The sequence below is a fragment of the Orcinus orca genome, chromosome 16 (assembly GCF_937001465.1).
Source record: "Orcinus orca chromosome 16, mOrcOrc1.1, whole genome shotgun sequence".
Classification (NCBI taxonomy): Eukaryota; Metazoa; Chordata; class Mammalia; order Artiodactyla; family Delphinidae; genus Orcinus; species Orcinus orca.
This window is the reverse complement of record NC_064574.1, coordinates 13,515,591-13,540,649: the sequence shown is the minus strand read 5'-3', so window position 1 is coordinate 13,540,649 and position 25,059 is coordinate 13,515,591. Positions and strand designations below refer to the sequence as shown.

General features: G+C 50.6%; 1 long non-coding RNA gene across 1 annotated transcript; it reads right to left on the bottom strand.

The window, feature by feature from the left end:
• Positions 1 to 8,682: 8,682 nt before the first annotated feature.
• Positions 8,683 to 16,445, bottom strand: LOC117197782 (uncharacterized). Its single transcript, XR_004478657.2, has 3 exons — positions 15,621 to 16,445; positions 11,516 to 11,687; positions 8,683 to 9,988 (listed from the first exon to the last, which is right to left on the bottom strand). It is a non-coding gene; the product is annotated as an uncharacterized LOC117197782 (long non-coding RNA).
• Positions 16,446 to 25,059: the final 8,614 nt, after the last annotated feature.

Here is a 25,059-nt window from a genome sequence, read left to right as displayed (position 1 = left end):
CCTCACCCCAGCGGCACCTCCACCTCCTCCCTGAGCCCTTGGGGTTCCTACCTTCACGGCCACTGCCATCTCCAGCCTCTGGCCTCGCCTGTCCCCTCCCAGTGGCCAGAGGAGCCAGGCACCATGCGCCATGAATCCGAGAAGAGACCCTATCCCTGCCCTCCCGGAGCTTACCGGCCTGAGCGTGGGATCCTCCAGATCCGCCTCTCCACACACACAGGGCTCACCTGGGAGCAGCTCAGGGCTCACCTGGGTGGAGCCGGCGGGGGGCTGGGGGGCCTGACCCCGACCTCTCACCTGGGAGCAGCTCATGTAAAGCGCTCGTAGCTCACCCCGGGCTGATGGTTCCAGCCTCCAAGACACCCCGAGGCCTCCTTGGCTGCTTGGTAATCAGACCAGGTACCTGTGAGGAGACGCGACTCTCATTTTCACTTAACTGGAAAATCCACATCATCAAAGAGGCGTAGATGCTCAGTGGCCCTTCCTTCCCTCGCCAGTGACCATTAGCCTTTAAAAAGATGCTTCCTGAGCCGTTTGCTGAGCCTCGTTCTCTGTGCCAGGTGTAATGATGCTCATACGCGGGCCAGACTCGGGAGGGGGTGAACGTGAGAAATGCCACAAACGAGAGACCCGGGCAGAGCGGGCCCCGGAGTGGGTGTGTCAGCCGCCACGCCGGAGCCCAGCCCCGGGGCTCTGGGACAGCTAAAGCCAAGTCTCTTTCAAGAAGTGAGTTCTACTGAGACAATGGTGGCAGAAATTAAAAAGCCAGATGCTGTCACTCCTCTGATCTAAACCCGCTGCTGCTTCCACCTGACTCAGCGTAGAAGCCAAGTCCTTACACCCACCTTGGGGCCTTTCTGACTCGGCCCCTCCTCACCGCTCTGACTCCCCTTCCCCTCGACCCCTTCCTCTCTCCTGTCTGGTTATACTGACCGCCTTGCTGAGCCTGGAGGTCCAGCTCCACGCCCACCCCAGGGCCTTTGCACGAAACCTCCTCCCCCAGGTAGTCTTAGGGCTGCTCCCTCTCTGTCGCTTTCTCAGGGGGCCTCCCTCACCCCACTTTTAAAATAACACCCCTACCGCATCCTCCACACTCAGGGTCCCCCTCCCTGCTTCACTTCTCGCCAAAGCACCGACCAGCACTGACACCATCCCTTTTACCAGTTGACATCGGCGTTCGTCCCTCTGTGTTAGGACGTACGGATCCTGTAGGGAGGGATCTTTCCGTCTTGTTCACGGCTTTGTTCCCAGTGCTCAGAACGGGTCAGACACGCAGCGGACACTTCATAAACATCTGTGGAATGAGTGAGTGAGTGAGTGAATGCATGAATGAATGAAGAAAATCATACCTGAAGGACAAACCCCTGAGATCTGGAAGAACTTGTTGATTAAAGGGGTGAAGTTCCAGAGTCCACGTCCCTCCATTTGCTGAAGGGAGAGATTAAGAAATACAGTTATCCAGTGGGACGGCCTCGTGCCCGGGGCCGGAGCTGGCAGCAAACTGGCCGTCACGGTGACGCCCTCCGTGCACAGGGGCAGAGACACGGGCGGAACAGCAGGGCCAGCTGCGCGGCGGCTGCTCCCCCAGAGCCACGTGCTGCCGGTTTAGAGGCTGCGGCATCTTGCTCCCGCTCCGCTCTGCCTGAGCCCTCCCCCCGCAGACCTCCCCAGGCAGCTCCTCTCCATCGTCTGGGGCTCAGCTCACATCCAGCTCCGCAGAGAGCCCGCTCCCCACCTCGGGATCCGGCGTGACGCCCCCTCCCCCAATCACGCGCCGTGGTTTCGATTCCTCAACGCGCTCATCGCTCCCTGACTTTCTCTGGTTCACTCCTTCATGCACTTGCTTGTTCTCGCTGAACCCCCATGAGGACATCAGCTCCGTTTGGAGGGGGACCTTCCTGCCTCGCTCACTGCTGAACAACCCCCAGCCCCGTTCAGGGTCCAACACACGGTAGGTGTTCAATAAACATTTGTGAAATGAATGGCTAGAGGAAACAAGTGTACATACACTTTGAGGATTTATAAAGTGATATGGAAATTACCAATTCTTTGAGGGCCTGCAAGTAGCATTTACCGTCATCCCGGGGGGTTAGTTAGATGTGGCCTGATGTGAAGATAGCTGTGAAGACGGAAGGGTGGCCCAATTAGCTTCCCCCACCCCCTCGGGCTTTTCTGTACTTCAATAAAAATGTTACCTTTCCTCCTTTTGAATCTGTCTTCATTGAAGCCCCAGTAATGATGGAATACAGCCGTTACTTGCCTTTTCTTGTTTCCCCTTCAGGGCACAACATGATTGTGTTACTGTTGGTTCAGTGGCTGAACGCCCTCCTCTGTCTCGGGAGGACCACGGTGTAGCATTCAGGGGGTTGGGCCACCCAGGAGTGACCAGGACTCTAGTGCCGCTTCTGCTCCTGCTACCTGCCCAGGCCACGTCACGCCTGGGCCTCAGGGCTGCTGCTGCCGCCTATGGGATGAGAACTGTGATGAAATGACCCCTGAGGTCCCACCAGCTTTGACCTGCTTTACTCAACGGCTCCCTGACAAGGTTGTAGGGGGTAGAATCTGGCTGGGGACCAGCTCCTGGAGTGGGCGTTGGTGCTCTGGCCCTGTTCCCTCCTATGGATAAGGGCCCGTCCATCCTCCTCAGAGGATCTAATTCACCCCGATTCCTACCTGTCTGCCCGTCTCCTCCTGCGGCCCAGACCCCAAGGACGCCCTGGCTCCTCCGAGGCCCGGTGCTCTGCTCCCCCGTTTCCTTCTAGTCAGTTCCTCTTGTCCTGGCCTCAGAATCCAACCTGCAACCTCAGATCCCGAGTGACTCAACCACCACCTTTTACCAGGACAGGTTCCCGAGTCTTCAGGCCCCAAGGGGCCTTCCTGGCACATCTCGGATGACGGAGCACCTCCAAGGAACCCCAGGACCTCAACACCCTCAGAAGCACCAAGAGCTTCAGGAGGGACCCCCATTGGGAGACCACCATGGGGACCTTGGGGACCGTGTGGCAGGCCAGGCGGGGCCACCACTCAGGCCTCGGCGTGTTGATTCAGGTCGTGGCTTCTGTTCCCCTGCCTCGACTCTCCCTCCAGCAGACCAGCCCCTGCTCTCCCGCTCACGCCCTGTGTCACCTGTTGTGACTTGAGGGCTGGCCAGGCTGTCCTCACGACCCCCACAAGGAGCAGGAGGTTGTGGGAAGGGGAGGGGCGGTGACGCCTGTGAACGTGGGCGTGAACGAGGTCAGGAGCTTGAAGTCCTCTGGGGCTAAAACTGCTCCGGGAATAATGCTGCCTCGTAATATTTAAGTAGACATTTATCAGATGTGTTTCCATGGGGCCCCACCTTCAGGGGGGATTGGATCCCATCACTGTGGGTGTCACTTCACACGTCAGCTGCATCGAACGATCAGACACACTCTGCTGCCCTCCCCTCCCAGCCTCAGTCCCCCGACCAGGTGTCCCCCAGGGCCCGGCCGCGCGGCTTCTGCTGGGGCCCAATGTCCCCCAGGGCCCGGCCGCGCGGCTTCTGCTGGGGCCCAGTGTCCCCCAGGGCCCGGCCGCGCGGCTTCTGCTGGGGCCCAATGTCCCCCAGGGCCCGGCCACGCGGCTTCTGCTGGGGCCCAATGTCCCCCAGGGCCCGGCCACGCGGCTTCTGCTGGGGCCCAGCGCAGAGCTTGCTGCGGTTGGTGCGGTTCCATGAGACCCGGGAACCGGGCTGTGCTGGGATCCGTGGTGACCAAGTCCCTCGTGAATTAAATCATTTAACAGATGAAATGGAAAAGGCCTCCTCGCTTTCCTTTTGAATGAGCCGTGAAATAGGCTCCGGGACCGGCCTCCAGGGCGAAGCAGTCGGCAAGGCCTGGCTCCCAGAGGGACTGATGAGGTGTCAGAAGACGGGGCGCCAGGAGGACACGGTGCTCGGGAGCACCTGTCACAGTGCACAGTAGTGGAGCCTGTGTCCACAGGAACCCCGACCTCGAGAGGCTGGAATGGGCGAGAGGGGTGTCTCCGGGCTGCCCACTGACCACATGCTAACGGGTGTCCCCACTCTGGGCGACCAAGCACCAGAGCTGAAATCCTTGGCCTCCCCAGGGAGCGGGTTTGATTCTGGTCAGAGAAGCTCCTGTCTACACTCTGGGTCACTGACGCAATTCTTCTCCAAGTGCTGGAGTTCCTCGTCAGAGGGAGCTGCTGGGGCACAAATGACACTCAGTCAGGCAGCGACTGGGTTTCCTCATTGGTTTGAAGGCGGTTCCATCCAACCCTGAGAAGGTGGAACCCAGGACTAGCGGGTCCCGGCAATGAATTCTCCGCAAATTAAAGAACAACAAAGCACATTAAATCGGACTTGCACAAATGCTTTTCAACACGTACTACTCGGTGCCTGTGAGGACACAGCCACATGGACACAGACCTCTCAGCAGGTGGGGCTCTCAGGTGGGAAACGCCACCTCCCAACACAGGATCTGAGAAACAACACCAAGGGGCGGTGCTCTCAGGTGACAGACACACCCTTTGCTGACCAGCTCCCTTGTGCGTCAGAGCTGCTCCATTGTCCAGCTGCAGCTCTTCTGCAGAGTCAGCCAGGGCGGGACCCGCTCACCTATGCTGGGATCAGACCTGAATCTCCTCGAGCCATCGAGAGTTGACTCACGTTCCCTATTCATCAAAAATGGTTCCTAATTACTGCGAAATACTGATTAAAAGTAATGAATGCCTTAGAAATGTTCTCTTGAAATGAGTTTCTTAATAAAAATATGGATACTACTTGATCATCCAGTGGCCCATTATCCACCAGAGAGATGGAGTGCCCGTGGTGTCTCTTTCATTCCTCTAAAGAATGAGGTAGAGTTAAAACTACATGGGTTTTGGAATCAGACTGCCATGGGTTCAAATCCCAGCTCTGATATTTGCTGTGTGACTTCGGGCAAATTATTTAATTCACCTGGACTTTAGTTTCCTCATCCATAAAATTGGTATGATACCTACCACACAGGTTGACATAATAGTAAAGGAAATAGCACAGGTAGAACCCTTGTCCCATACCTGGCACATTAGCTCCCTTCTTTTATGCCCGGCTGGGAAGCCACCAAACATGCTTTCACTGTGCATTAGGTGGTCATTAATTCAGGTGATGCTGTCAGGAGCCTCTGAGGAGGGCATTAAATGCAAATCATTTCCAATAATCTATTTTTTTCTCCTTTATTCCTAACATTGGTGATTTAGAGATGGCACAAAGGGAGGTGTTCGTGAGAGGTGCCGAGTGCTTTGTGTCACAGGCTTCCAATCCTGGAAATGGATGTAAATCTTAACTCCCTCAGGGGGAAATGTGTGATCAGATGGCGTTGGTGGCAGGTAACATTCACTGAGCACTAACTGTGTGCTATAGGGACACACACGAGCTCATTTAATCCTCACAACCACACTTGGAGGTCGATATTATTATCAGACCTATTTTACAGGTGAAGAAATGGAGGCAGAATTTAAGTTCAAGATCACAGAGATGTAACTGGCAGACCCACGAGATCTGACTCCAGAGCCTGTGTATTTCACCTCTGGGCTCCATGAAAGCCCGCTCAATGGCCACACTTCTGCAGGGGTGACCTAGCCCCCAGGTTGGTCTTCATTCCAGCCACACCGTGTCACCCTTACATGAGTCTCAAAGACCCTGTTGTTCCCAGAAACGGTCAGGAGGAGTGTGCCATGGCCTTGGAGGGTGAAGAGCTGCCTGTGGTGGGCTGCTCAGAGAAGGGACAATTGCAGGGTGTCTGGTAGGGGGCACTGTTGTTCCTTCAGCCCCCATTCTCTGAAACCTGTGTTCAGGGAAGGCAGGCTGGAGCCAGGAGTAGGAGAGGATAGGGCTGAGTCCTCCAGATCAGAGGGGGCACCACAGACACATGCTTATGAGCAACAAGAGAGACAGGATGAGTGTTCAGACTTTATAGGTTGGTTCACCCGCATCTGTCACTCCTTCTTCTGGTTCCTGATTCCCCTTTGGAAAAGCCACCTCTCCCCATCTTTTAGTCTCTGGGGTCAGAGTGGACATGACCCAGGCCTGGTTCATCAGTATCTGCTTCTCCCTAGCCACTGCAATTGGTTCAAGGAGGAGCACATGAGAATAACTGTTCAAATGAAATTCAATCAAAGGGTTGGTCTGGTATGAACGGAAATGGGGGTGGGGAGAGCTCCCTTTCCTCTGGGATGGCTCAGCCGGGAGAAGGTAAGCCTGGACTTCTGCCTGCAAATGAAGGCAGCACCAAAGAACATTAGACTTGAGAGATGCAGAGAAACTGAGTCCAGCCAACATTTTGTGAGCACCTGGATACAGCCATACCTGAGGTCAGCGTGCCTCGGAACTCTTCAGTTACATGAGCCGTTAATTCTTTTTTGTTTTTCATTTGTTTGTTTGTTCAAGCCAATCTGAATGGAGATTCTTCATTTAACACCAAGAATTCTGACTCAAACAAAGACCAAGAAAATCATGGATCAGTCTGGTTTGGAGTAGCCAGGCTCATTCACATACCATCTCTATACAAGTGTGTGGTATTAATCATGGAAGTCATCCCCAGAACTTAATTTCTCAAGCTCTGCAATTCCCTGGGGGTGGAGGGGAGGTAAGAGAGCGAATAAAATTATTCTTTAATTCTTATGTTATTGAAAGTCGGCTAGGCGCACTGCAGATGCAATCTCTTGCTCAAATTGCATAGAATTTGATTGGCTGGTGAAAGAAATCCTTCTGGAGGTTGGTCTGGGTGCTTCTCTTCCCACAAAAGTAAAATTAATGGCCTCTGATGAACCTTATGAATTTCAATTATCATGAAAGGAGAAAGACTCTCACAGGAAGAACACTAGCTCTTCTGCCCCCCAAGCATGCCCCCCAAGAGCCCACTCATTAAAAAGGGGGTGAAATTTCTCCCCGACTCAGGATTGTAGTTTCAGTGCAGGGATGCTGGTAAGAGGTGGCACCGGAGGGTTACCGTTTCTTCTGGCAGCAGGAGGGTGGGTGGCGAGAGTGTTCTCACCCGGATGGCCAGACGGGCCGTGGGGCAGTCAAGGCTCTTGGCTGGGAGCCGTAGTGACCCACGTGGGTGACGTGAGCACAGTGGGCTTTCCCTACAGGATCTTGAGCCCCACAGACTAGAAGAGACGCAGAGGACCAGGCGGAAACCACAGGACTCCGTGGGGCTAAGCAGGACCATCTCGCACCAGAACGGGCTGATCAGGACGCTGCCTGGGAAAGTGACCTCCTGCGATCCCTCTTCTGTCCTTCACTTGCTCAAAACAGAGTTCAGGAAAGAGCGTGTAGGGGCCAGACTTAGACCAGCGCCCACCCCTCAGGAAAGCCGGGTGGAGAGGGAGGACCTCGACCCTTAGCTTTCGTGATGGGATGTGTCACCAGGGGCTACCCCGCACCCCTCCTACCTGGGGGAGGAGTGATTCCCAAAAGGACGATTGGAGCTTCAGCGAGGGGATTCAATTGTGGGCAGCCAGAAATGATCCCTGTGCCACTTGGGACAGGACCACGGTGAGCCTTGGGTGCCGGGCTCATGTGAGCTTCCCCTATAGGGGCACCGGGGGGCAGGGGACACATGGTGGACCTTTATGGAAAAGGCAGCTCTCGGGACTCTTGACTCCAACTGAAATGCTACAATGTACTCGTGGGGTTATTTCTTTTTACAATGAATATTTATCACTTTCATAGTAAAAACGATTTTTCATTTAGAAAATTAAAAAGCTACCGTCTCCGCAAGCAGCACACCAGAAGTTGGGGCTAATGGGGCCAAATGCTTCCAATCAAGTCATCCGCATGCTTTGGGTCCCCACGGCGGCTCCAGCGCTACGGTCGGTGCCCAGGGGTGTGGGGGTCGGAACAGTGAGTTTCGTGGAAACACCTGCCTCCAGGGGCCCAGCTGGGCAGACCGTCCCTTAAATTGCTCACAGTGAGATTGATGAGGAACAAATTACTTGCCGCATTTGCCCTGTGTAGACCCAGTCAACACACACACGTCTCGCTGCCGACCTTTCTTGGGAAACAGTGTCGTCGTCAGATTTCCACTTGCTCCGCGGTGGCCCGTCTCCTTAAGGGCCCTCGTACTTTGTGCCGAGCAGCACGTTTTCAGGGCCTCTCCCCGCATTCCCTCAAGAGCAGCACTGAGGCCAGCAGGTGTGATCACGTGGTTTGTTCCCTGCACACCTCCAGGGGGCCCCGTTCCCACTGTGGTGGGCGTGAGTGGTGTCCCAGGGTGTGCAGTGCCAGCCTCTGCCGGCCCCCCTCTCCTCAAGTCCTCAGGGAGACCCTCACGCACCCTAGAATGTCAGTCTGGAAGGTGCCTCAGAGACATCTCATCCGGGACTTTCATCTCCTTTCCTTCCAGGAGAACTTTGCTCAAAGTGGCCGGGTCGTGCTCCTTGCCCTTAGGTTTTTCAAGACATCACCCAGCAGAACAAATTTCAACATCATGGGTCCAGTCCACTGTCCTCCATGAAAGAATGAGGAACTTGAACCTGGAGAGGAGGCACGTCTGCCAAGGACGCTCTCCAGGCAGAGCCGGGGCAAACGACCAAGCAGCATTTTATAATTTGCAAATGTCTCTCCACCCCGTGTTGTTACATTTGACCTTCATGATAGTTGGTCACTGTCAGATGACACTGCATGTCACACATCAAAGACAAAATTGACCAGATACTGCATCATTGTTTTATGTGCCACTAAGAAAGAAAACATTGACAACTGAATTACGATGCAACAATGAGACTCCATCGATTATGTGACACAACCAGATTCAAGAGATATTAACATGTGAAAAGGGTGCACCTTAGAATCAGTGCAGTTCAGTGTTCTTCCCACTTTACAGATTTTATTTTCTAGATTCAGGGGTCTGGTTCACCTTGATTCCAAGGTCTGGTCTGTTCACACACACACTGCTGGCCAGAGGACAAGCCTGGGATGTAACCTCAGCCCCCTGGTGACCGTCTCCAGTCTGGTCCAGGATGGGGACACGCACTGCCCCCATCTCCCTTCAAGGACAGATCTGCCGCCCAGTGTGGGACCTTTGGTCAGCAGACAGGCCTGCACTTCTTTAACATGACTCCCCAAGCTCATTAAAGAACAGACGAATGAGCTGTATAAATAACAACAATTTAACACTGTGCGTCCTCATTCCTACTGTGAAGCAGTGGCCTGGACTCAATGGGAGAACTGAGATGCGCTGAAGTGAGTTGTTTGAAAAATTCCACAGTCTGGCAGGGAAGTGAAACCACAGGTGGTAGCAGGCCTGGGACCTGAACACCTGCCCTTGGCTCAAGGAATTTCAATGATGCTTCCACATTTCCACTGAATGTTGGCATGAACCTTGAGGTTCTTCTACAAGAAGGATGGATAACCTATGGCAGAATCTATAGATACAAGCTGCGCCTGGATGACTATGATGCTTCCAATAAAAGTCTTTTTAACCTGAATTATCTGGGACATCTACCCTGCTTTCCCTTTCTCAGTCTATGCTGCTTTCATGAATCCTTGGACATAAATCCACATTTGCATCTAAGCCTTCTGTTTGTTTTCTTCTGCCCGTTGGAAGGAAGGCAAAGTAGGGGACATTTAATAACCTGCTTCCGCCCTCTGGTTCCATGATATTAATCTGACCACACAGGATCCTTAATGCTTCACCATCACAAAGACTCAGTTTCATACATGAATGAATCGATGTCAAATGGGGGGGGGGGCACGTGCCATGTTTTCCTGACACCTCTTAAATGCATTCTTATTTCATATTGATACAGATCAGGGGCCGTGGGTCATGCTGACAAGCTCGTGAATTACCTGCTACTCACCAACAATACAAGGTCCTGTTTTCCTGATGGAGCGGTTGATGTTGATTGCAGAGGATGTCCGTGAACTTGAAATTGTTTTGATTGTTGTTTACCCGCCAGGGACCTTGAGCTTGAGACCTTCCTACTCCACACAGAGGTGCAGATGACACACATGGTGGGAGTACTGTCGAGAGACATAAATTAGAGCAACTAGAGTGAGATGGAGAAAGAGAAGGATGCGTTACTAATTGGGGCATCATTACAGGGCTTCCGAGAAGCTAAGAGAGATACAGCATCAACATCGAAACCCCAGAAGTGACAGGCAGAAGTGACCACATCTAGAGCCAGAGGCCATTAACATAACTGACAGGCTTTATGACTCTGAGGGGGAGGCAAAATCACTCTGACGTGACAATATGCTAAAGTGGGCGTTTTATTGTTTTCCAGAAGCTGTAATTTTCAGATGATGACTTCAGGGATCCTTTAAGGAGGATAACTGATTACCCGACAAAGAACTTGTAGCATTTCCTCTTTACGGTGGAAGAGAGAAAAAGCAACAACTCAGCTCTTTCAAGCCGAAAAGGAGCATTTTTCAGAAAAAACATTGCAAAGTTTATAACAATGGGAGCCGGAGGAAACACAAATACATCTCGCCTTCTTGACAAATGAGATTTAATTAAGAGACTCTTCATGCTAGAAAACAAAGTCTCGCCTGTGCCATGAAGGGAAAAGCGACAGGCTAAGGGGGAGGGTGTCGCTGACAAACAGCCCTGCGTCGGTCCATTAATTATTCACAAACGTCCTTGTGATGGAATTCCACTGCTTCACCTATTTTTAGTTAATTCTCTATTTTTTTACTCCAAATGCTACTTGTGTTAATTGATGAAATAGTTAATCCAGACCACAATAAGCACAGATGAAACAGAGAGGCTTGGGTTTATCCGCTCGAGGAATTTTAATAATTTTACACTTTGCAGGGACGTAAAGCATGGGCACTGAAGGTATTTGCACAGAGATGCATCTGTGTCTCTCCGCTCCCCATGCAGACCTGCAGTTTAGTGGGATCTAAACCTCCCGGCCAGCTGGTGTTCGCCAGCTGACACTCCCAAAGCTGGGGGCTTCCATTCTGACCCTTTTGCCGGTCCCCCCAACCATGGTCCCTGTGATTCCAGGTGGTCCTGAGGCTTCTCCTCAAAGCCCTGCGTCAGGCTCAGTCCCAGAACAAGATACATTGCTGACTGACTCTGAGATCCCTGCTGGCCACGCCAGAGCTCCTTTCTGCATATTTCCTGACCATCTCTCTGATTTTCTCCTGAGTTGTGACCAAGGTCCTAAAACTGAGGTCTGCCATCCCACCCAGGTTCTGAGCTATGAAGCAGGCTGTGGTGGGGAATGAGGTGGAAAAGAACAGCCCTAGACAAGGAGAACTTCCCGTTACAACTGGAAACATCCGAAGAGGCAAATCTGACCGCAGTCACACTCCTGCTTCAAACCTTCCAGAAGCTACCCACAGCCCTTAGGATGGAGCTCAAACTCCCAGGACCCTGCCCCTCACCAGTCCCACCTCCCACCACTCACCTCTGTGTTCACTGGGTCCCGGCCTTGGACATACCAGGCTCCCAGCACCTCGGGGCCTTTGCACATGCTGTTCCCTCCTCCTGGAATGTTTCCCCCCCCACCCCAATTCCTCACCTAGTTACCTGCAGCTCACCTGTCATGTCTCAGATGAAATGTCACCTCCTTGAGGGATTCTTCTGTGTCTGTCATTATCCCCGCATCCTGGCCCAGGGACCAGGTCAGTTCCCCCGAAGCTCCTCTCATGACACCACAGTGTGTTTCTTTCCCCGCAAAGACCACATGTAATGACATGAGGTCTTTATTATCTGAGGACAATTGAAACAGATAAAAAGCCATTTGAGACAAATCCAATTAAATTGGGTAGCAAAGCTTCACAGCAAATATTTTGTGATTTAACAAACAGGTACCTGGGATTTACTTTCGGCATGTGCTGTTCTCAGTACCCTACACATATTAAATTGCTCAGTCCTCCGTACCATGGATACTGTTACTATTACCTCCATTTTACAGGTAAGAGCACTAAGGCACAAGAAGGTTGCCCAGCTAGTAACTGGCACTGTCAGGGTTCCTGCTCTCAACCACCTCTTCCAAACTAAAGGCTTCTCCTAGAAAAAATGAAACTAAATTCTGCTCCTCAACGTCTGTCCGCTAAGCAACCCACGGCCTTGTTCCAGGACATATATTCAGTCCGTACACGGATGTGCCTTGAGGGCTCACTATGTATCAGGAGCTGTCCCGGGTGCTGAAATGATTTACCTCAGGAGCAATCAGACGCTAAGCTGTTCAAAGATCTCAGACCTATGACTCTAGTTGAATTCACCTATCAATCGAGAAAAGGCGGTGCTAGTTTTTAATAAATAGGCCTGTCCTCTGAGGGCCAAGCACACACAAAAAACAGACGAGAGTGAAGAGTCAGTACCTCACTCCAATTCAAGCAACAGATCCCAACCCATGCCGTGTCATCACCGTGGCAGAGAAGCAGGTGCGGGTGGGGCTCCTCTGGTCACCTGCCCCCCAAGCTGTCGGTGGCAGTGCGCCCTAAGTGTCACGTTCCCAGGGAGCACTATGTAACCGCACCTGAGCCAGCAGGGAGACTGACCACACACCCCACCAGCTCCCTGGACTGTTCACCCCACCCCAGAGGCCAAACCTCTTCTGGACCCCAGTCTAGCCAGTGGTCAGTCGCTCCACCCAGTCCAGGACTATGATGGGGGGAGGGGAGGACCGGAGCCACTCAAGACGACATAACCTCAGAAAGGAGCTTCAAAAACACAGTCAGCGGACTTCCCTCGTGGCACAGTGGTTACAAATCCGCCTGCCAATGCAGGGGACACAGGTTCGAGCCCTGGTCCGGGAAGATCCCACATGCCACGAAGCAACTAAGCCCGTGAGCCACAACTATTGAGCCCACGTGCCACAACTACTAAGCCTGCGTGCCTAGAGCCCGTGCTCGGCAACAAGAGAAGCCACCGCAATGAGAAGCTCACGCACCGCAAGAAGAGTAGCCCCCGCTCGCTGCAACTAGAGAAAGCCCGCGCTCAGCAACGAAGAACCAGAGCAGCCAAGATTAAATAAATAAATTTATTTAAAAAAACACACACAGTTGGACCCACCGCCTTGTGAAGCTTCAATAGACTGCAAACCGGCTCTGCCTGCTCAGTCTGCTTTCACACACGGCGTCCGTCTCCTCCCCGGACTGTTGTCGCCTGGATCTCAAGAGACACCAGCCACCAGGAGGTGTGGACAGAGGGGTCAGATCTGCCACATCGGACTATTTGATTAAGATCCTCCTTGTTCTACTTTCCACAGATTTTTTCATGTCACACCTGACATGTCATATGCCCTGAACGAATATTTTCCTGACGGAATGACAGAAACTTTGGTTTGCGAAGGTGCTGCTGGATTTTGACCTTGGAGTGAGAATCACCTCACATGCTTTCAATAATCAAGAGATCTTTCGTTTTAATTCACTCATCAAAGATATGTTTTCTTTCTGAGGTGTTGATTTGGTCCCTCTCTCAGTTTCTTTGTCCATGTGGGAAGCAGACAGCAAATTGCGTGAATGTGAAGTCGTTAGCAGAGCTGCCATGATTGGCTAATTTGCTTCTCTCTCTCCCAGAGCGCAATCAGGGAGTGTCTTCACGGGAAGCTGGTTAGGGGAGCGTGTCCTTTCCTTCCGCAGTTGCGGGTGGCCTGGAGCGGGGGCGGGGCCGGGGGAAAGGTGGAGCATGTCCCCGCCGTTCACCGCAAATAGAAACATCCTAATTCTCACACGCCTGCCACTACATTGTAATACAGTAGAAAGCAGAAACTGCGTGAGTCCTAACAGCTTAGGAGCTTTTCAAATGAAGGAGGAAGCCCCTTAGTTTCTGCTCATGGAGCTTTGAGTCCCATGCAGCACTGGGCAGGGGTCCGGAGGCCACCCAAACCAGACCCATCGCCCATCCATGGGCTCACCCCAGCAGGCCACGTCCCCACTGGCTTCCTTTCCTGCTGTGAAGCAAAGGGGAGGAGCCACCTGATCACAAACGGTGTATCAAGCCCAGGAGACGATACTGGCTTTCCCAGACTCACCCTTGGGGGCCAAGGTTCAGCCTAGGTGAGAGGTCCGGGTGCCTCCACTGATGTTCCAGCCCAAAGGACTCAACCCCTCCTGCTACAAAGATTTCTTTGAAAAACAGATAAACTGCAGTCAAAATTTTAAAAATCTCTGTGTTCAGGTTCGCTTTTGATCCTTCCTCCTTATGACCAGTTGGTTTAATCACACTTCTTCACTGGCACCTTTATCTGAGATGATGGGTTTTTACTAGGAAACAGGCTTCTGACTTCTCTACGTCTTGATTCTCTGGTCTTTTAAAGGTTGTCATTGGAGTTACATAAATAATGTAGGAGGAATGAACTAACAGGAGAGGCTGCGCAGACGTCGGATTAACAAACTCCCGCCTTTAGTGCTTCACTCCCCCCCTCTGTTCCTCATTAGCTCTTTCTCTTGAATAAGAGAGAGAATTGTTCTTCAAATCTGTCTAGATGTTATCCTTGGGAGGTTAAAAAAAAAAACTGGCCAGTTCCTCATGTCGTAGCGTCAGCCTGAGCCTGGGACACGGGGGCTGAAGTCCAGCCGCCCACCGTCCTGACCACAATTCCAACCCTTCTGAATTTTTTCTTTTTGGTATGTTTTATTTTCTTTCTCCCAACTTATTTTGTTTTAATGTCAAACCTATAGAAAAGTTTAGAGTAATACAGTGAATATTCACATAATCTTCACCTAGATTCACCAGCTGGCAATACCAGGCCACGTGTGGGTCATCTCTCTCCGTGGGCATTATAGTATGTGTATGCGTGTGTGTGTGTGTGTGTGTGTGTGTGTGTGTGTGTGTGTGTGTGTGTGTATGCAGTTTTCCTTTTCTGGCTAAATGATTTGAGACAATGGTGCAGAGATCATATTTCATTTCTAAACACTGCAGTGTGTATCTCCTACGGAAAAAGACATTTTCTTACATGATATCAATACCATTTTCACACTCAAGACAGTTAATGTTGACACAGTAATATAATCTGACAGTCCAAATTTAGTGGGGTTTTTTTCATTTCGGATCACGCACTGCATTTGGTTGTCACGATTCTTTCATTCTCTTTAATGTGGAACAGTGTGCCGTCATTTGGTCTCGTATAGTGTTGACTTTTTTGAAGATTCCAGACAGTCGCTTTGTACCATGAATGCAGGAAGTGCTCAGAGATGATGGGAACAGGTCAGAAGCTATGACAAAAGGCTTCCCCTGGACAATGTAAAACTATTTGAGCATAAAAAAATGTATGGAAATGGATAGGAATACACTGAATATTTTTCTAAAAATCTATGAGTTCACAGTGATTGAGGCCAGGGACAATTCTTTCTGAATAATGCCAGCTGATATGTGTAAGGAATGATAGAATTAGAAAAACGTAATAATTGACTCAGGTGCAGACCATCAGTGGGCACCAAAACCATTGGGGGAAAGCATTTTGGGGAACACAAGATCCCCAAGTATCACCCTGTAGGTTACTTAGCGATTACGAAGGGGAAAAGGATCCTTTACAACAGAGACATCTGGTGAACACCACCTTAACCAAGGACTCAAACCTGACATCCCAACGACAGATGAGCGGACATTATGAGCCTCCCTCCCTGAGATGAGCTGGGCACAGCCTCCCTCTGCAGAAATCCCGGCCTTAATCTATCAGGAAACAGTCACACTCACCCATTCTGTGGGACGTCCTACAGGCCAGTGGGCCGGCTCCTGTCTGACCTCGCCTGGGCAGTCAACAGACACTCCCTGCTTTGAGCTCTGCCTCGTGCCAGGCCCTGTGCTGGTGCTGGAGATGCAGAGATGGAACCTTGTCCTTCAAGGATGGAGACGATGCTCAGGAGTCCGTGTCTGCCGGGCCTCAGGCATTTGGATGACCTTGAAATGATTTCTAGATGACTGCAACTTCTCCGCCAAAAGGAAAAAGGAAAAATACATATAGTTGTTGTTTTCTCCTCTGGATCAAACCAGATGGGCTGGTTTCAGAATCATCTGTCACTAGAGAGGCGCACTCAGGAGCAATCTGTGGGCCCTTGGTCACCCCATCAAGCGAGACGGCTGGGGTAGCTGGGACCGTTACCATCACGGCTGCCATCAGGATCTGTGGCTGTGACATCATCACAGGGCATCAGCCAGGCACCCGCTGGAACAGGAGCTTCTATCAGCGGGTCCGAGCCCCTCTGCAGCGCCGCTGCTGTTGACAAAGCAGACTTGGCCACAGATGGCAGCAGCCTCAGAACCAGCCGCGAAAGCAACGGGAGGAAGGTCTGCAAAATGACAGAGTCAGATCATCCGGTCTAGAACCGGGGATGTTTGAGGGTTCTCAATCTCCTGCGCTACAGCCTAAGAGGCAGCTCTCTGAGCCTTCACTCATTCCTTCTGCACATATGTCAGCAGGACCAACTATGTGCCAGGCACAGCTGAGGTCCCTGGAGATGCAGCAGAGAACAGATAAAGACCCAGGCTTCGGGAGCTCGTGATCTACAGAGGGAGACAGTCAACGAGTGACAGCCCAGGACAGTGAGCACAGCACACAGCGGTGTTGCATACCCCCTCGTTCCTCACCATTTTTGCCCCGTGGTGGCTTCTTACTGCCCCTGAGCCTCTCCCTCTGAGGCCTCCAGCTGCAGGGGCCCGCGTGGCTGGGAGCTGACATCCTGGGAAGCAGCCTCCTGCAAACGCAGAAGGCAGCTGGTGCAGCATTCCCCGGCTGAGTCACCCTCAGCGCATCCCCTCTGGGGCCTGTTCCAATCCGTCTACCAGGGCAGCCAGTAGGACTGAGCCTGGCGTCCCATGGTGGTCACCTGCTCAGGACCCCAGCAGGGTCAGTGTGATAACCCTCCTTCCGTCTCCCTTCCCCGGTCTCCTGCCAGAGCTCCCTGGGATCGCCTCCTGATACTGCTGATGACACCCAGTCTCAGGGTCAGCTTCTGGAAGAATCCAGCTTTAAGTCATATGGAAAGCATAAAGCAGTCAGGAGGCAGTGAGTGTCCTGTGAAATATGGAGCTGGGAGGGGGCAGAGGTGGTCCTGGAGGGAGGGGCTGTGGTTGTATAGAGAGCAGGTGGAAGGCGACATTGGAGCAAGGCGGGTGGGCAACTGGGGGACGAGCGGGGAGTGCAGAGCAGATGTGGACCCTGCGGCTCCTCCTGGGAAGAGCAGGAAGCCTGTGCAACAGGAGCAGAGTGAGCATGGAAGACAAGTAGGAGAGAGACTGGGGCGGAGGGAGCCAGAGTGAGGCGGGCCTCGTCCAGCGTGGAAAGGGCTTCGGCACGGAGCGGGGTGGGGAGATGGCGGGCCCCGCGCCGGGGACTGGGGTGACCTGATGTCCCTCTAACAGGTTCGCTCTGATCAAAGGTGGAGAACAGGCTGCAGGGGGCGAGGGCCAAGCAGGGAGACCAGGGAGGACTCTGTTACGACAATCCCCAAAGAGATGACGGTCAGGGATCTAGCGGGCAGGGAGCAGGGCAGGTGGGCCAAGTGGACGGATTCTGATCCATGTGGACGGCAGGGTGGACGTGTGAGCAGAGAGAGCATCTGGCGGGCGTGAGAGGGGGAGAGGAGCTGAAGTGAGCCGGAGCGCCCCCGGGAAGGGGAAAGCCGTCACCCCGGAGCTGGGGACCGCATGGGGTATGAGGGAACCCGACGACTGTTAGACGGAGAGGGATCCAGAGCAAAGCTGAGCATGTGAACGTGGCCAAGAGAGGAGAGGTCTGGTCCCACGTAGAAATAACTATTTTAAACTAAGAATACCAGGCTATTCCTGATGTCTCAGACAAATCAGATCACATCACAACCCCCTGAATATGACAAATTATATTTTTGTCAACCTGGAACCCCTCCAACTGAGGAAACATGTGAGCTTCCCAATGAAAACGGAGAACCAGATGGAGATGGTGTAATTAGAGCTGAACCACAGTCATTCCCCACTACATCCTCACACCGACCCATTTCTCAGTGCTCTTGCCTCGGGTGCGAGTCCCCAGTGGCAGAGACTGGAATTTTCAGTTCAAGGTATTTTGGGGGATCAACACTTGTGGAGGGAAGTGGGGGAAGAAGGCCAGGCAGGGGAAAGTTTGATGCAGGCCTGACAAAACCTCAGCAAAACCTGTGGGGAGCTCTGGAGCTTGTAAGGGTCAGCCCACATTGGGGCCAAATGTCCAGGCTTTATACCCCTGTCTCGTTCAGTCACCAGGAGTGGGCTCTCCAGGAGGGGCATGACCACGGACAAGAAAGCTCCCTGAAGCTAAGACAGAACCCGAAGGAGGCATCTTATGCCTTGTATAAAAATTTTGCAAGAAAATCTAGGATATTGCAACTACGATTTAGAGAGGCTGGTGAGACGTTACAAACCAAGATGGATAATCCTGAAAGCACAAAAGGGGGAAAAAAGACATATTGAAAATATTAAAATTTGGAACGTTTGTACATAAAATGATTACATTAAAAAAGTATATATGTCTGTAAAAGTATTTGTAAGTCAATAACAGATGAAGAATTCATTTAATATAGTTCAATATACAAAGAACTCTTACAAATTGATAAGAAAAAGAGGCAATGGCTATAAATAGACAATCCATGGAAGAATGCATCTCTTCTGACCTCACGAATTGTTGGAAATACATCCCATAGAAGTAAAAGTACTTATATCTTGTACCAATACACACAAGGATGTCACTACAGTGTTGTTTTTAGTGGCCTGGAACCGGAAGAAGAATTAATTCCCTTTACCAATGGAGGGGCTAAGTACTTTACGAGTATATCTGTGGAATGTTGCACAGCGCTGTAAAGAATTACTTTAATTTAGAGCTATAGACGGTGACTTGAAGTATTTAATTTTAAAGTAATGAATTACTTTAATTTAGAGCTATAGACGGTGACTTGAAGTATTTAATTTTAAAGTAATGAATTACTTTAATTTAGAGCTATAGACGGTGACTTGAAGTATTTAATTTTAAAGTAATGAATTACTTTAATTTAGAGCTATAGACGGTGACTTGAAGTATTTCTACCAGGAATTGAGTGATAAAATCAAGATACAGAAACATGTTAGTTATGGGTTCATCAATTCTGTAATCTGTTTAAAGAACTAACTTTTAGCTTTGTTAATTTTATCTATTGACTTCTGTTTTCTATTTCATTTGCTTTAGTTCCTTATCTTTTCTTAATTCAACTTATCTGGTGTTTGCTTTCACCTTTTTTTCCTAGTGTCTTAAGGTGGAATCTTAGGTCATTGATTTGTTATCTTTCTTCTTTTTAACATATGCATTTAAAGCTATAAATTCTCCTCTTTGCACTGTTTTGACTGCATCTCTCAAATTTTGATGTTGTATTTTCATTACCATTCAGCAAAATTTCTTTTGAAAAAATACTGAGTCTATTTAGAATCTTTTAAAAAGCAAATAATAATTCAGTTGATACACAAATGTGTCCAAAATGATGAAGGAAAAACAAAAGTTACTGAGGTTTGGGACATAATATTGTAGCATTAATTTGAAGAAAAAAAAAAACAACTTTGTTTCAAAATTTGTTAAGGAGGTTGAAAACCAAGTAATCTCCATCTGTCAGGAGTAAAGCTGAAAGCTAGTTGAGAATCTCAGTTGAGATAGTAGGATTTTGTTTTCTTGTTTTTACTCTGATTTGGCTACCCGTCTGCTTGCAGTAACTAACTGTCCCTTATCATCTGTACAACCCTTCTTCCTTTAGTAACAGAACCCCTGTAGTTCAGGAGGCACATTTATCAGCGCAGAATTAGGACTACAGTTTCAAGCCTCCCTTGCAGTGATTTGTGGTCAGGTAAGTACTGGCCAGTGGAATGTGAGGAGTACAGGTAAGGAGTACCCCTGCCAGGCTGTGCCGATGAAGGGAAGCGTGTGCCCGATTCCTCTCCTTTTCTCTCTTCTCAGAGCTGAAATGCAGACAACTGTGGGGCGTCTGGCCCAAGTGGATCAAGCCAGTGGTTTTGGCATAGTGGAGCAAAAAGATAGAGGGAGTCTGGGCCCCTGACAGTTTCACGGGCCAGAACTGCCACCCCAGCTCATGTTCACGAGTGAGAAATAAACGCCTATCTTGTATAAACCAAGATCTCTATCACAGCAGCCAAAACTAACTCCTAATTCAGAGCCCACAGACACTGGATAAAGACCTTAACAGACATTCTGATTGGGGCGCTTGAGATATTTCCCATACAAACCAAACCTAGAGGAGAATAAAGGAATCAGGTTTAGAGCCTTTAAACATAACCCATGGCAGAAATAGAAGGAGCTGATTTTGTGGGTGGAAAAATTGAGTCTGAGACAGATGAAATGAATCATTCACCAAAGTTAAGAAGCACATTTTGCTACTTAAAATGTAAAGGTTTAACAGTGTACCCCAGATGGCAAGTAACAGACCTGAGACCACATCCAGCCAGGAGATGTGCTGTGACCAGCCCTCAACTCGCTGGTGTGTGCATTGTTTTTTTTTTTTTTTTTTGCGGTATGTGGGCCTCTCACTGCTGTGGCATCTCCCGTTGCGGAGCACAGGCTCCGGACGCGCAGGCTCAGCGGCCATGGCTCACGGGCCCAGCCGCTCCGCGGCATGTGGGATCCTCCCGGACCGGGGCACGAACCCGCGTCCCCTGCATCGGCAGGCGGACTCCCAACCACTGCGCCACCAGGGAAGCCCTGCAATTGGTTTTTAACACTAAAAATGAGAAGATTCCATAATGTATGTTTCAATATATCAGATCATCCCGTTGTGCACTTTAAATATCCTACAGTATTAGCTGTCAGTTGTACCTCAATAAAGCTGGAAAAAAATAGAGAAGGTTTCACATAAAAATCTAGATTTCCAATTTCCTCTGAAAAATCAAAGCCATGCAGGTTGGATGTATCTTCCATCAGGCAACTCATGACCTAAGCAAGTCTCGGCTGCCCTCACTGGGTGGGTGTGAGGCTGAACTTGACACAGCGCTTAACACCCTCTGTTGGCCCTGAAGGTCATTACTATTCATCATCTCTCTGACTGCTGGGCTTTTTTGGTAAACAAACCTCTTTACCCTTCTCTCTGCTAAAACCAACAGAACAAAAGATGAATCAAGAGAGCCAAGTTTTTCAAGAAAAATGAGAGCATTTATTTACTATGCAAACAGAATACAGCTGTGTGGAAAAAACACACTCAACCAGCTTTCCTCACATACACCTCCTCTCTAGGAGGCGCCCTCTGTAGACATGTGAGTTTTGATCCCTTTTGCACAACCTCTGGGTACAACCTCCTCTCTCCTTTCACAGTTCCTCTAAGAGCAAGGTTCCAGGGCCCCTTCATTCAGGGGAACCTGCTCATTTTTCCAGATGATGTCATCGCGTCTGGAGCCAAGTCTCTATTTGGAGGTGTTTTCTTTGACTTTGTTGCTTTTTCCTTCTTGGACCCGGGCAGCAACTCAAGCCTGCCCGCTTCCCCAACATGTTAACACAAACAGCCTGCTTCCCAAACTAGAGAGGCACATGCTAGCTTAATTACAGTGAGGGAGACTCAGTTGCTATTGAAACAGTCGAGTGATAGACAAAACCCTTCATTTGGGAGGAAAATTAGTTGTACACAAACAGGAACACATTTCATCTTGAATTAAAAGCTGCGACACTCCCTTGGCACAGAACCCCGGCTATTTGTTTTCTTTTCTGACTCCGTCTCCTCCTCCCAGGAGGGATTTTCTTGGCAATGGGCCGGGCTTTGAGGCCCCACGAGGGTCCCTCCTGTAATCTCCCTTCATCGGCCAGCCGTCCTCTTCCCTTTGTGGAAGCTTCAGTCGCCCCAGCCCACCTGGAGCGGGACCCTCCCTCCCAGCCCTGTCCCTTCCTGTGCCCGGTCCCCTCCCCGCAGCCCCTGAAGAGTAAAAACTGTCAAGTCAGGGACAGCTGCTCCGCCCCGGGGCCCGGCTCCTGGAGGTGAACGAAGGGTTAAACGTGATGAGTAACAGTCAGCGAAGGCGACACACGCGGGGAAAGCGCTCGCTTTAGCCCAAACTCCCAGATCGATCGAGAGGGCCACAAATAACGAAATCATCCATCTTCCACCCACTAAAGAGGAGTCCGCTGCGGCCAGTTGGAAAAGGGCAGCGAGAGACGTCCCGCCTCCGCCTTGCAGCGATTCGTGCTCTGGGATGTCCCTGCTCCCGCTGCCCAGCGAATCCCCGGGCCCCTGGGGACCGTGCCCAGCGGACGCCCCACAGAGGTCTTCCCTGAGGAGGAGAGGGGTGGCCAACAGCCTAACCCCACCCACAGGGGCCGGGTGGTCCCTGACTCCATAACCTGCTAACTCGCTTAGGACTTACACCCTCAGCGCCCCTGAGGAAAGGAAGCCAGCCAGCCCCTGCTTCCTCAGTCATGGTCACACTCATGTGTTACTGACATAAAACGACTCAATTTTCATCATTTCGCTGGGAACATCTCCATAACACTCTCCCAGGAATCTGGGCTGGAAATGCATTTCAAGGCTGCCACAATCCAGGACACACTTTCAGAACTTTGTATCATCCTCATGACCAAACCGCTGGGACAGGCATTGGAGTCCCAGCATCGGGTGGATGGTCCCCACCTCACCTCTACTCTCCCCTGGGAAATACACCTTGCTGTTTTGTCCTCTTCGGTACAGTTATTATTACCTGTAGTACTTGAGAATTTCATCAAATCTAAGATGCCTTGGGAAGAAAACATGGGGATGTCAGGGAGCAAAGAAGTGCACGAAAAACCGGGACACCAGGGGGACACCAGGGAGGGGCCGCTCGCAGCAGAGCCAAGAGGGGGAGGGGCAGCAAGGTGGAGACGAGGTTTTGAGTTCCGGGCAATGTCAGGACACCTAAAATTACCAAGACAATTAAGATTGCCCCATGCCACAAAACACATGAGGCAGTTTTCAAGGATGTAAGGAGGAGGAGATCATTAAACTAAGTTACCAGGGCTTCCACAAGAGAGCAGGAGTAATTTCGTGAGAGGCCCTGACATTGCAGAAAAATCTAAATTAATTCTTTGTTTGGCTGTTCTTGGAAGAGGATGAGGAAGTAGTTGCTGGAAATAAAAGGCAACTAGAATATGTGATTTTTTTTTTAGGAGACAAAATGCATATGTGTGTGTGTGTGTGTAAATATACAAATATCAGAGAAAGTAAGCAAGATAAAGAAGAAAGATAAAGAAGTGGAAGAATGAGAGGGAAAAGGGAAATGATTTCCCATAATGAAGGGAAATAAGGTTAATCACTTCTTGATGTTGTAGCGGGAGTTCCTCTGACACAATAAAACTTGAGAAGTCACCTTCAGCCTGCCCTGGGAGCCGGAGCTGATAGCCACCTGCAGGTGTGGGCTCTGGCTAGGACCACGGCCGCCCCACAGAGCTCTGAGGGAGCCAGCACTGAGGCCACATCCACAGTCCTTTGTCCTGTAAGTCCGGCATCCCCGCCCTCCCCCACTGCCTGCATAGGGTCTCCCGACTCACTGCTCCAATGTGAAAGCAAGGCTTCCCACCCCCCAGCTCCCTTCTCTGGCTTCAGAGCTTCACAAAGCGCAGTGCATGAGGTCATTTCACGAGACACACATTGCACCCTGTAATGATTCTTCCTCACCTCTTCCAATTACCTCAAAGACAACATCTTGATTTGGTGCTAATATGCCTTTAGCACTCTCTAAGCCTTGCTCATCATCCTTTGAAACAAACAAAGAACAGGCCCCGGGCTTAGTGCAGAATGCAGCCCCCCTGTTTAGGTGTATTGTTTTTATTTCCACGGTTACCATCCTCCTGCAGCAAGACGTGCTCGTTTTCCATTTACACCAGCGATATGGTTTCCCTCTCAAATAAAAGTCTTTTAGTGAACACAAACATGGGTTTATTTAAAGAAAAATATTGAGTGAATATTCAGCAAACTTCGGGCCAACTACCTGTTTTCGTAAATCAAGTTTTACTGGAACACTGCCACGCTGATTCATGTCCATGTTGTCTCCGGCTGAGCGGAGTGAAGAAGCCGCCACAGAAAGCAGGTGCTCCACAAAGCCTAAGAGAGTTACTCTCCGACTCTTCACAGAGCACATGTGCCCGCCCCTGGAGGGACGGATGGTCCTGGTGATGTGCGGGTGTGGCAAAGTGGAGACGTGGCCTGGGGATGATTTAGACTGGGTGACCAGTGAGCAATGGTTAGGAGCTTGGGCTGTAGGGTGAGACAGCACCAGGCAAACCCCAATACCCCCGCTTACCATCAAGGCCTTTCGCCTGAATCATCCTCAGTTTCTTCGTCTGTAAAATGGGAAGACAGTCTCCACCTCATGGAGCTCAGGTGCAGAATAATGACCTCATAAGGAAAAGGCAAAGGCCCAGTATCCGGCATAGAGCAGACAGTCAGGAAGTGGCCATGAGTGAGTGTCAATGGGGAGAAAACACATCTCTTCTCAGCTGGGATGAGAGTTGCTCAGACTAGAGGAACTTCCATAATTGTGAGGAAATTATACTGAGAAGCCACTTGGGCTTGGAAAATGTAGGCCCCCAATAGGGAAAAGACCACAAAAAAAAACTACTCAGACATAAGTGGAGATACAGAGGTGATATCGGGCTGGAGAAGGTAGAAGGAAATTCAGTTGCTAAGCAACACATCCTGATGCTGGATTTGAGAGAAATGGCCAAGGGGCCAGGGCATCCACTGATAAAATCACCAAATCACCTCGCTCTGTGCTGCTCCAGAGTCCCCAGTAAAGAGTGCCCATTTTGGACTCCTGTAGGTGCAAGATTTGAGCACATGTACCAGCCAACACCTGGGTTACAATGAGATTCTGTGGTCCTTTCAAGGCAGGATTGTTCGTGACCTTAACAAAGCTGCTGTGAAAACAACAGGCGCAGGTAAGACAAGCTGGGTCCCCAGGCCCAGAACAAAGAGACAGGGAGAGTTCCTGTAATCCATGAGTTTTCAGAGCCTCGGGTGCTCTGACCACACTGTCCGCCTCCCCACCAATCTGGTGTGTTCCTCGAGCTTCACCAAGGTCGAGCCCGTCTGTGTCAGTGTGACCATCATTTCACCTGGGGTGCTACAAAAGTGAGATGAAATAAATGTTTATCTTGTTAAAGAATGCCTCCCTTTGGTCTCCACGTCTTCCTAAG